This window comes from Pelobates fuscus, chromosome 4 (assembly GCF_036172605.1).
Source record: "Pelobates fuscus isolate aPelFus1 chromosome 4, aPelFus1.pri, whole genome shotgun sequence".
Taxonomy (NCBI): domain Eukaryota; kingdom Metazoa; phylum Chordata; class Amphibia; order Anura; family Pelobatidae; genus Pelobates; species Pelobates fuscus.
In genome coordinates this window covers 38,620,542-38,634,356 of record NC_086320.1, presented here as the reverse complement: position 1 = coordinate 38,634,356, position 13,815 = coordinate 38,620,542, and positions in this window count along the sequence as shown.

Genomic DNA, 13,815 nt, shown 5'->3' with positions numbered 1-13,815 from the left:
CTCTTTCATATTATGTGCATCCACACTTATTATATATCATTTTATACAGGGGAAACAGGGCTTTCGATTAACATCAAATATTTAGGTATGGAACATAATTTAATATAAAAAAAATATAAAAATATGGGAGAAAACAAGAATTTTTAAAAATATGTTTAGTTCTATGTGACATTTTAACTGTAAATGTCAAAACACTATTTGCTTTTACTGCAATAAAATACACATATTTGTATTCAGCAATGTCTCACGTGTAAAACAGTACCCCCCATGTACAGGTTTTATGGTGTTTTGGGAAGTTACAGGGTCAAATATAGCGTGTTACATATTTCAGTTTTTTCACATTGAAATTCGCCAGTTTGGTTACGTTGCCTTTGACATCATATGGTAGCCCAGGAATAAGAATTACCCCCATGATTGCATACCATTTGCAAAAGTAGATAACCCAAGGTATTGCAAATTGAGTATGTCCGGTCTTTTTTAGTAGCCACTTGGTCACAAACACTGGCCAAAGTTAGTGTTAATATTTGAAAATGCAAAAAACTAATTTGAACGCATATTTTGGCCAGTGTTTGTGACTAAGTGTCTACAAAAAAACTGAACAAACCCTATTTGCAATACCCTGGGTTGTCTACTATTGCAAATGGTATGCAATCATGGGGGTAATTTTCATTCCTGGGCTACCATACGGTCTCAAAGGCAACCTGGCGAATTTTTATGTCAAAAAACTGAAACGCAAGCCTTATATTTGACTCTGTAACTTTTGAAAACACCATAAAACCTGTACATGAGGGGTACTGTTATACTCAGGAGACTTTGCTGAACACAAATATTAGTGTTTCAAAACAGTAAAATGTATCACAACAATTATATCGTCAGTGTAAGTGCCATTTGTGTGTGAAAAATGCAAAAAATATCACTGTCACTGACGATATCGTCGTAATATATTTTACTGTTTTGAAACTCTAATATTTGTGTTCATCGAAGTCTTCCGAGTAAAACAGTACCCCCCATGTACAGGTTTTATGGTGTCTTGAAAAGTTACAGGGTCAAATATAGTGCTAGAAAATTAAATTCCCTGAACTTTCGGCCTGGGTTGTCAGGCAGGTCCTGCAAATTGTAATTAATAAAATGACCTAATTATGTAAAATTATTACATAAATATATACGTAGAATTATTATATATATATATATATATATATATATATATGTGTATATATATATATGCATATAATTTTTTATTATTTTTATTTATATATAGGTATATATATAGTAATGTATACGTATATACTTATGTATATAGATATATATATATTATTTTGTTCTTCATGTATTTTGATATCAATATATATATATATATATATATATATATTAATTTTAAAATACAGTTAGAACGAAATTACGCATGTATATATATTTTTATCTATTTATTTTTTATTATTTTTTAATTTTATTTTTTAACATATTTATATATTTATTTATTTATTTATTATTATATATAAATATATATATATAATGAAAATTATATATATATTTAATCAATATCATTGTACATGTATTTTGATATTAATATATATACATATAATTATGTATATATTAATATTAAAATACACGTAGACAGTGTATGTATATTTATGTGTATGTGTGTATATGTGTATATATATACTTAGATCATATATATATAACAAATATATATATGATCTAAGTATATATAATGTTATTTTTACACTGTTTTAACATTTTTTTTATTTTTTTTTAGACAGCAGGGGGAGTACCTGTCATTACAGGAACTCCCCCTGCTGGCATTGCCTTGGACGGCTATGCCGTCACATGGGCCAGTGGGACCAAAGAGGATGGAGGGGGACTCCCTGGGCTCGCCGGCGACCGGGTAAGTACATAAGATCGCAGGGCGTTCTATGCCGCCCTGCGGCATTTAGATCCACCAAAATGGGGACGGCATAGAACGCCCTGCGGTCTTAAGGGGTTAACATTGCAGCACTAAGTGCAAAAGGGACACAGCACCCAGACCACTTCAATTAGCTGAAGTGGTCTGGGTGTCTTTAATATTTTGATTTAATCAATGGTCAAATTATGTAATATTTTCGGATACTCTTTTTAAAAAATGTTTTCAAAAATAAATATTAAATCATTTGAAAAACTTACCAAGATATATTAAACTAAGACCTAAATCTGGCCAAAACTGTGGCTATAATAGTCAAGCTGCAGGGATATTTGTCTTTCCTGCCTGTCTAGTGGATTTTAAGTATGTGCGGCAATTGTTTGAATGTAATTAATTAATTAATAAATTAATTAATTATATTAATGAAGCAACATTGCTGAAAATGAAGTGGAAACATTCTAAGATAAATTTCCGTCTTAAGTAACTCTTGTCACTCATCATACAGGACTGGGGAGTGGTGACTTAATAAAATCACAAGACCCTCGTAAATAGCCATGATTTCAATCTGGATTGTCATTTGAGAGCTGATCTAAATTATTAGTTGTGGGGTAGGTAACCTTTGGCACTCTATACAAAGTGGACTACATCTCCTATATAGCTCTTGAGCCATAATGATGGCAAAGCATCATGGGAGATAAAGTCCACAACATCCGGAGTCCTGAATGTTGGCTACCTCTGGGAGAGAGCCTTGGACTTAGCATTCAAGAACCACCCAAATATAAGTTGGAAAATCTAGTGTGAGGCTGTCAAACAACACTCTGAGGCAGGCTTCCCCAAACCCCGGCCCTCCAGATGTTGCTGAACTACAACTCCCATGATTCTATGAATGAAAGAGGCTGAGAATCATGGGAGTTGTAGTTCAGCAACATCTGGAGGGCCGGAGTTTGGGGAAGCCTACTCTGGGGCATAACAATCCCAGTACTGGGACATTCACCGTATAACAGTACCTTACCTTAGCTATGTACCACTAGATGTTTTGTAGATGGTAAAAAAAACTGGAATAGTATTTCTTGCTTTCCCTTTAACATCTTGCAGAATAATGTCATGTGTCTGCATTTAGAAATTTTATTGTTGGAAAAAAGGCTTTTCTACGATTTCTATAGTCATTTGTTTAAAGAATTAAACTGCAATTAAACTGAATTAAACTGCAATGTTCATAGTGAATAGATTTCATATATAAATGTATATACACAATATCACAAATACAAGAAATGGAAAAATACAATGAAAGTAGATACTGAGATGCAATATTTAATAAAACATTAAACACGTCTAAGACAATGCCTATACAGGTACTCCTCACTTACCGACCTGGTTCCGTTCCTGCTACCCGGTCGTAGAACTAATTGGTCAGTAAGTGAGGAGTTAAGGGATTCCCTGCTCTGGTGCGCATGTCTGTGTTCAGGGACATTTCCCCGAACATAGATGAACGCACAAGAGCAGGGAATCCCTCTAATCTATGCTTGGGGAAATTTCCCCAAACATAGATTAGAGGAATTCCCTGCTCAGTTGCGTTCGTCTATGTTCGGGGAAATGTCCCCAAACATAGATGAACGCAGGAAATCAGGGAATCCCTCTAATTTCCACGACGGCTCGCACTTACCACCCTGCAAGAGAGCTGGTCGTAGGTGCGAGCCGTTGTAAAACAGGTAGGTCGCAAAACGAGGACCACCTGTATACAAAATCGGAATGAGTTTAACCCCTTAAGGACCAAACTTCTGGAATAAAAGGGAATCATGACATGTCACACATGTCATGTGTCCTTAAGGGGTTAAACTGGTTTTATTTATCAGCATATCCAAGGTATTTTATCTTAGCTTCGTTTGATCCCTTTCAACTCAAAGGAATAGAAGTATTATTATTTCCCCTTTTTAGGTAAACAAATGGGCAAATTAACTCTGGTTTGATTTTTTTTAATGGCTGGAACACATTATTCAGTGTTATAAAGCACCATTTGGTTAGACCTGGACCACCCAAAGCACAGGAGAGGAAGTTGTGTCTCACAATACAGAACGTTGCTGCTACACAAACAAAGGGATGTTTATCAACCTCTAGAGAGGGTCTCAGAGTGTTTATTTTTCTATTTGCCTTTTCTGTTTTAAACCTCAGTTATAAAGCTCCATACGTGCAGTGACAGCATAGCAGTGAACCTAAAATGGTCAGAAACTCTGTGTAGCTGATAGCTGAATAACTTGTCATGCTTTTTAATATGAAAGTCTTATCGCACAACATGACAGGTGTACGTTAAAGATACTAACCATTTTAGAAATAGGAGTGGAAAATAAACATTTATATGTTTATAAGTAATGCTATAGAGATACATGTTTACACAGCTACATTCATATATGATGGCTGTTGGTTTTAACCTCTTGGGTGCCAGAGCAGTTTCCCCCTCACTGCAGGCCAGAAAACTGTTAAGCTTTTTTACTTTATTTTACTTAACGTTTTATTCATTTCATAGTTTACTTAATGTTAATGAAACACTCTGAACACCCTAACAACTTCAATGGAATGAAATTGTTAGGGTGCCAGGAGGTCCCTGTTGCCAACTAATCTTCAGGGGTTAAACCATTAATGAACGATTTTACCCTAACATCAGTCAGTTATAACCCCCGAACCTTTATTTGAGTCTGAGGCTTGGACATGGGCACTGCTGATATTATGTCAGCTAATACTCTCTGCCTACCAGTAGCTCAATATCCACAATACGTAGGGGAAAAAGTACGTACTTAATGTCTAAGGATGATCCCATGAGACAGATGGAGCATCCATAGATATGGGACAATGCCTTATTCCCACAGCTGCTGCTAGCAATGGCTTTGGAAAAGGTCAAAACTTGACAGCAGTGTCTCTCCTTTTTGTCACGTTTTGTCAACTTGGGACTTTACCATGAGACAATTTAGTCCCTGCTTTGTCTTATATCTTTTTAGTGCACTTGAATCTAAATGAAATTCCAGCACCGTCTTGGTGATAATTTTATAAAGATTATACCTCCATGGAATGCTTAAAGATTTTTCTAGTTGACAGAGATGCGTTAACCCCTTTACTTCCAAGTTGTTTGCAAAAAATAAAAAAATCCCTTAGAATCCAATAATTTCAGGTTATTGATTACATTTATTTCTGTTTCAGTATGCATGCCTTTTTGTAAAAGCTTTTAAAATATCATTTGTCAAATAATGGCATTACAGAAAAGGAAACAGTGCTGTAAATAAACATATATGTATAATGTAATTATAATATATTCTGTCACATTGCCACATTGCCCTTATTGAAGCCTCTTTGGAAACACACTGATACACGTACACATATAAACACTTTAATGCATTCCAGACAAACTCACTGATACAACTGCCAGAAATACAAACACACACAGATATTCAGTGCCACACACATACCCACATTCTGAGGCACACAGATACATGGTGTCAGCGACATACATATACTTACACAGACACCAAAATCCACCGTCAGACACATACACACACTGACACAGGCTGTCACACACACACATACACTAGTGGTGCTTGTGTTCTGTGAGTGCTGTTGCAGCCGTCTCTCTGCACTTGTTGCTTCATTGTGATGTGAAGTGTGAGCTTCACATAGTGATGGAGCAGAGAAATTAGTGTGCTGAGAGACTGTCTAATGTCTGCTGCCTGTCTCACTGCACACCTACTGCTCTCTCCTGCTCTCCATCAGCCACCCTCCGACTGCTTTTCTCACTGGGAGGGAGTGCAGCTGATCCTCTGCCGGCAGTTCCGGCAGACTCTTATGCTATATTCCCTGAGAGCACTGGACGATATGATTTTATGTCACATCCTCTCATGCTCTCTGTAAATTGCAGCTGAGCATAACGAAGCAGCACTGGTGTTTCTCTATCACTGGACAAGGTTTGCTAGTCTCCCTGTATTTAGCGTTCAGATACTTACAGCATCGCAGCTCCCGGTGCCACAGCTCTGTGAGTTTCCGGACTGTATTCATGGCATCATTTGCACAAAAAAAAAAAAAAACAGTTATAACCAAATTTTGTTTCTCCAAAGCAGATATGTGCCTTAAACTTGAAATATACTTAGAATTCACTCTGAATTCTCACTTTAGTAAATAACCCTGTACGTGTAGCAACAGACTGCCAGATCTATCATGTTTTGCTATAAATAAATGAATTACTAAGTGTGCTAATTGCAAAACAGCATACATGCTCTTTACAACACATGAATGCTACATACTGCAGGCCAAAGCCTCACCAGAAAAAAAAAAAATAACACATGCTATATAGCAAGACAAATACGGTGGATCTGGACATTTTATATACAAAACAAAACAGTGTCTAACTCAAACCGATTGGTACATTCTATAACACACCACTCTCTGACATTTTACATATTGCTATGTAAGACATAGACTTTTGTTTTTATTAAATCAGAGGCTGCTGTAGTTTGTTATAAAAAAAAAAAAAAAAAAAAGAATGGTGTCTTCAACTTTGGCCAAGTGATCATATCACGTTAGAGATGGGCACATCAAAACCTCCATGTACTGAACTGTTTTAGTGACAGTTACAATAAACAATGCATACTTAACAGGAGAGCTACATAATTACATAATTGGTGATTTTGGAAAAAAATTTGAATAAAGAAAAGTCAAATCCAAGCTTTGCCAGACCTCCTCTGTGTTGATTCAGAGTAAGGCAAACAAAAACCTCACTAAAAAGCCAATTTTGCCTTAGGAAAACAAAGATACAAATGGGTTATAAAATCTGCAATCAGGATTCTGCTAGCAGCCACATCATAGATGTGTTTATATTTGATGTCACTACTCTGTATATCAGACTTGGGCTGTAGGGATTCCTGCAAACTACAAGTCCTGCCACCCCCAGTCACCATTCATAACTTCCATTTCCCTTGTAATCCTTTTTAAAGTAAAGTTTAATTAAAGTTTAATTGTTAAGAGTATTACATTGGATGGATGGATTGATGGATAGATGGAAGAATGGATGGATTGATGAATGGATCAATGAGAACCATGCCATCAATCATTAAGCTACGTTATATTACATATTCTGCAGCTGTAGATTTCATGTGGGAACGTCAACATGAATATGTAATGTGTGTCCAGGAACAGTCATCATAAAGTATAATGAAATATTGTTTGATACGTGCAGCCAGGGCCCGTGCAAAGATTTTTGGCTGCACAGGCGAAGATGCATTTTGCAGCAACCCCTTCATACTCCCCCGCCAAAAATGCATCTTCACCGGTGTGTCCCTTAATCCCCCTCTTAAATTTCTTACCCCCTTTTGTGTTTCTTACAATCTGTTTTGTCTTACACTCCCATTTAGCATATCTTATTCTCAATTTTTTACCTATGTGTGCCTCTTTCTACCTCATGTGTCTCTTTTTCCCCTTCCCTAACCTCTCTGTGTGTCTCTTTCCCTCCCCCAGACCCTTTCTGTCTCTTTCTCCACTTTCCTATCCCCTCTATGTCTCTTTCTCCCCTCAGCCCCTTTTGTTTATCTCTTCTCCATTCCCTCTATGTCTCTTTATTTCCCAGCCCCTCTGTGTGCCTCTCCTCCCCAGTATCTTGTCTCTTTCTCCCCACATCAACTCTGTTTCTCTTTGTCGTCGTCCCCTAGCATCTTTTGGTGTCTCCCCTCAGGCAATATAGGTCTCTTTCACTCTGTCCCAGACCCTCTTTGTCTATTTGTGTTCCCCCACCCCCTCTAGGTGACTCTCCTTCCAAGCCCCTCTCTGTCTTTTTTGCCCCTTTCCCTGTCTGTCTCTTTTGTCCCTTCCCTTGTCCCTTTGTGTGTCTCTACCCCCACCCACTCTGTGTATCTCTTCCATTTCACAGCCCCTTTTTTATGTGTAATTTTTTCCTTCACAGCCCCTCTTTGTGTATCTTCCCCCATCACCTGGTCCCTTTCTCCCACAGCCCCTCTATGTCTCTTTGTTTCCCCCCAGCTCCACCATGTGTCTCATAACCCCTCCATTTTATGTGTCTCATTTCCTCCCCTTCAGTCCCTCTATGTGTCTCATTTCTTCCTTAACCCCTCTATGTGTCTCATTTCTACCCCACCCTCTCTATATGTCTCATTTCCTCCTCCCACCCGCTCCATGTATCTTATTTCCTCCCTATTCAATGTGCCTCATTCCCCAGCCCCTCCATGTGTCTAATTTCCTCCCCACAGCCCTATCATGTGTATCCTCCCACCCCATGTATCTCATTTCCCCAACCCCCCATACGTCTCATTCCCTCCCCCCCCATACATCTCACCCGCCCCTTGTGTCTCATTCCACAAGCCTCTGCATTGGTATCATCTCCCCCATATGTCTTACCTCCTTCTCCCCATGTGCTGGCACATCTCACTCCTTGTATCGTGGCTGAGCTCAGGACCACAGTAGTGGAGTATCTGTTTCCTCTACCCGGTCTGAAAGGAAATGTAAGCATACTCTGGTCCATGGCTCAGCTACTATACATGCTGTGACCTGCAGGAAGGGATCCTGCAACCCCCAGGCCATTGCGCCCTATGGCGGCTGCCTGTGCTGCCTTATGGTAGCTCCAGTCCTGCATGCAGCCATACACAAGTTGCATCCGATTCCAGACGTATTCACCAAACTGAGAATTCTCATGAAATGACAAAGGAATTCACATTTAAGACCAAAATTCCAGTATTGGAAACCTTTTCCAATTAATGTACAAACAGAAGTTAAGAAGTGTGTCCCCGACACACACCTACTTAATCCAACTGAGCTTTTCTTTCAGATCAGCTCTTTTCTCCAATTGTTTTAAATCCTTTTTTAAACTTCCAACAATTCATGGTTTGGAGAATGATCATGCTAGTGGGAGAGTCGTTTACACATTTAGAAAAAGACTTGTTTACACATTTCTCTATGATTTGCATTTAAGATCTTTTTAACCTACAAATGTTTACAACCTGAGCTAATCTGGATTTTGATCCAGATTAGGCATCTCATTAACTTGTCGTTTATTATGTCGACAACACAAAATACATACTGTTGGTCAAAGATAAATCTACTGCACTCTTGGACAATAAGGAACAAAATCCCCAGACAAACGGAGTATAAAATGAACAATGCCTATTATTATTCTAACCCTGGAGTAGAGGTACAAAATACAACATGTTTTCCTGAATCCATATCACTTTATGTGCTGTTAGGCAGTACATGAAAGGTGATGATCTACAGCATGGAGCATACATATGATCTAGAAGAAATCAATTATTAACCACACACGCATGCCAAAGATGCTGCCTCGATCAGTTAATAGATACCCATCATGCTTTAAACAAAAACTATTTCAATGTACAGTAAAAATGTATCAGAAAAACATGGAAAAATCCTGCAGTTATATTCTAACTTTAGCCATGATGTGTGTTCCTTTAATAATATAGTTGTTTAGATTATTAAACAACCGCTCGCCGCTCGCATCCTCCATGCCTCCCAGCGGCAGCATGTGTAACGGCGTAGATATCTCCCACGTGTGATTGTTAATTCTGATTGGAAGTTATCCAATCAGAATTAAACCTAGGGTATTTATACTTACCTTTCCTGTCTCTCAGTGCCCTGTTGTGCACTTGTGATACCTGTAGTGCAGTTTTCTCGTGTTGCTCTCTGGTTACCGATTGTTTTGCTCGTTATTCCGATTATCCTGTCTTCTCCTCTCCTTTGACCTTGGCTTGTTTCTCGTTCTCCCGTTTTCTGGCTCCCTTTACTTGGCTTATCTCCTGACCATTCTTAGTGTGCTTAGCCCGGCCACTCTAAGGACCGGTATAGCACCCTTCCTCTCTGTGACCTGTTAGCGTGTTTGGTTCCCAGAATTGTGACAGGCAAGTCATCCCAGCCAGCTAAGTAGCTTCTGTGGCATGTGGTGAGGGGACTGGAGGCACTAGGCGCGCTCTGCAATAACACCATACATACAACATATATTTATAGACTTGTGTTTTTGGGGTTGATTTGTTAATTTGTCCATGCAATTCATATTTCTGCTGTTTTAATTACATGGAGGTAGCTCTGAGGTTTTTGTTATTAGGCAAAGGACTGTGCAATGTTACCTGCTGCTCACTACTCCCATCCCAGTGCTTTGGGAGGGGGCATTTAAGTTTAAATGCTGCTGCCGAATGCTCTCTTGCTACTCATATTGGAAAGGAATATTTGGGCAGGGCTCCCTCCCCTTTTAAATATGTTACTCTCCCACAGACCGAGGGGAAAAGGTAGGAAGAGCTTCTCAATGCTTCAGTTTTAACCTCACACTTTTTACATTTCATTAATGAACAACATGATTCAAGTACATTTTGACAAATTAAATGATTGATTTAATGATTAAATTCAGTTTCCCCCCACCCCCACACAATTATTTAATTTAGAATGAATGAAATTGGAGGTACCAAATTTTTTCTTCGTGCAAAAATCTAATAATTTTCTGTATTCAAGTCAAACATTTTGCATTGTCAGGCTCACTAGTTAATTCGTTTTTTGCTCACCACTTCAGAAATCACCAACAAACGCTTGGTTTAGGAAATAGTATGTCCTTGGGTCTTGTCATTTATTATGTCTACAACACAAAATACATACTATTGGTCAAAGATAAATCTACTGCACTCTTGGACAATAAGGAACAAAATCCCCAGACAAAAGGAGTATAAAATGAACAATGCCTATTATTATTCTAACCCTGGAGTAGAGGTACAAAATACAACATGTTTTCCTGAATCCATATCACTTTATGTGCTGTTAGGCAGTACATGAAAGGTGATGATCTACAGCATGGAGCATACATATGATCTAGAAGAAATCAATTATTAACCACACACGCATGCCAAAGATGCTGCCTCGATCAGTTAATAGATACCCATCATGCTTTAAACAAAAACTATTTCAATGTACAGTAAAAATGTATCAGAAAAACATGGGGAAATCCTGCAGTTATATTCTAACTTTAGCCATGATTATTACTGTGTGTTCCTTTAATAATATAGTTGTTTAGATTGAAAAGGACTAAATTCCATCAAGTTAAACCATGAAGTCCATTCGTTGATGCTGCTGATCCAAATGAATGCAATAACAACCAATTGTAGCTATTTCCAGTTAAATTTGTATTTATTTATATAAATTTATCTATCTATCCATCCAATTGTAGCCATTTCCAATTAAATCTGTATATAATTCTGTCTGTCTGTTTGTCCGTCCATCCATCCATAGATATAATATATAAAATACAGGGATGGCCACCAACCAGGAATGTAGGGGATTCTGAAACGGAATGTCTTCATGGGAATCTCAGTGCAGATTGATGCCATGCTGGCAGTGGGGGGTCTTCATTCCTGCGGACGTAGCCAGGGAGTATTGTGGACAGCAGGAAGAGACAGATGATGTGGGACCCCCCGAGAGTGGAAAGTGAAGTCAGACTGGGTCGAGGTGGTGCTACAAATGTATGCCTAGCAGGGGCAAGTCATCCCAGCCAGCTAAGTAGCTTCTGTGGCATGTGGTGAGGGGACTGGAGGCACTAGGCGCGCTCTGCAATAACACCATACATACAACATATATTTATAGACTTGTATTTTTGGGGTTGATTTGTTAATTTGTCCATGCAATTCATATTTCTGCTGTTTTAATTACATGGAGGTAGCTCTGAGGTTTTTGTTATTAGGCAAAGGACTGCACAATGTTACCTGCTGCTCACTACCCCCATCCCAGTGCTTTGGGAGGGGGCATTTAAGTTTAAATGCTGCTGCCGAATGCTCTCTTGCTACTCATATTGGAAAGGAATATTTGGGCAGGGCTCCCTCCCCTTTTAAATATGTTACTCTCCCACAGACCAAGGGAAAAAAGTAGGAAGAGCTTCCCAATGCTTCAGCTTTAACCCCACACTTTTTACATTTCATTAATGAACAACATTATTTAAGTAAATTTTGACAAATGAAATGATTGATTTAATGATTAAATTTCCCCCCATCCCACAACATTATTTAATTTAGGATGAATGAAATTGGAGGTACCAAATTTTTTCTTCATGCAAAAATCTAATCATTTTCTGTATTCAAGTCAAACATTTTGCATTGTCAGGCTCACTAGTTAATTCGTTTTTTGCTCACCACTTCAGAAATCACCAACAAACGCTGGGTTTAGGAAATAGTATGTCCTTGGGTCTTTACTAATTCAATTGAAGTGCAGATAGATGTCCATAGGTAAATACACAAGTTAATAAAAAATGGATACTGATAGGGATTTTGTCATCACACCCTGTGTTCCTTGTGCGTCTGTTAGTGGTCCACATATTGTACAGCACTATCGGATTTGTTTGGCATTTTATAAATAATAATAATAATGATCTGTAGAAGCTGTTGTCAGTGGTTTTGTTCCCACTGGAACAAAATATACTTTATATAAAAATATATATTTTTTTGTGTATAATTTTGCAGCATTTTCTTGTATTATAGTATATTGTGGTGCTTGAACACTTGTATCTGTTTGATTGTATTCCCCTTCAGTATTTTATTCTAGTCAATGTTTAACTTTTTCTTGTATTCTTTATTTTTGAGGACAAAATCTGAATTTAGTCACAAAAAAACAGTAATGCAGTCTTTGCCACTTGGCATCGCTTGAAATTTTAGAAATGTACCTGGCAAGACAGACATAAACAGACAAAAACTACATTTTGTTTCAGCAATAGAATAAACAAGCATGGGTACCTGGAAAATCGGAACATTATCGGTCTCTTTCTATGCAATCATGTAACTTAGTTAATATATCTAAATGTATATAATACGTTTAAGAGGTTGCTGTTTCCAATAATGCTTCATAATGTTTAATGTGCCCCTGTATATATTTCCATAAGCCAGTTAATGGAAATCTATGTCATGTCCAGAATTGGCAAAGATTTGTAAGACGCCGTATTTGGCAATGTGACAGGTGTAGTGTAAGCTAGCGTATGAAAGTTAAAGGTCTGGAAAAAGTTTTATTTATTTGTGAGATACCAAAGGAAATAGTTGAAAAATGTTTTCCTCATTTTCCAACTTTTGTAATCCTGTTCCTGAGTGCTCAGTATGCAGTATTTTAACATCCTTATAAGTAATCAAATAACTGCAAATATATTCAGTGTGTCATTAGTCTGAATTTATCCTGTGAGATTAAAGTGTGTCAGGGATTGTACAGGAAAGAAATCTAACAGTTATAATTATTAAATATGCAAAGTAAATAATTCAAATGGGTTGTGTCTAGGCTACTTACAAAGGGCGAGTGTGACCGAACAATAGCTCCAATTCTCCAAAAAATAAATTCAACACGTTTCTGTGACAATATCTGTACCGGAGCCAGATTTGAAAAGAGGTGCACTAGGCATGTGCCTACAAGCCCACTGCAGAAAGGAGTGACTGTCTATGTCATGGATAGGCACCTTCGGAACTCCAGATGTTGTGGACTACATCCCCCATAATGCTCTTACACCCATAATGCTGGCAAAGCATCATGGAAGGTGTAGTCCAAAACATCTGGAGTGCCGAAGGTTGCCTATACCAGGCTATGTTCACAGTGGTGGTACACACCTGGGGGAAGGGGGAAGGTTACCTTATGAAGCTACATGCTGCTGCTATCATCAGTCTGCAGGCTGGCCTCATCTCTTGTATGCACTGCAGAGGCAAGTGGTTCTGGAGAACAGGTCAGAAACATGTCTCTTAAGTGCATTCTGCAGGGTGTGCATGGGACTCCTACTGTCTGTTGTCCATGTTGGCATTTGGCACCCCTCACCTTAAAAAAAAAAAAAAAGCAAGCAAGAGGCACCTACCAAGTGTAGCACTCTGCACGATACCTCCAGCTGCTGTAGGACCCTGCTCCAGGTTCTGAACCTAAAT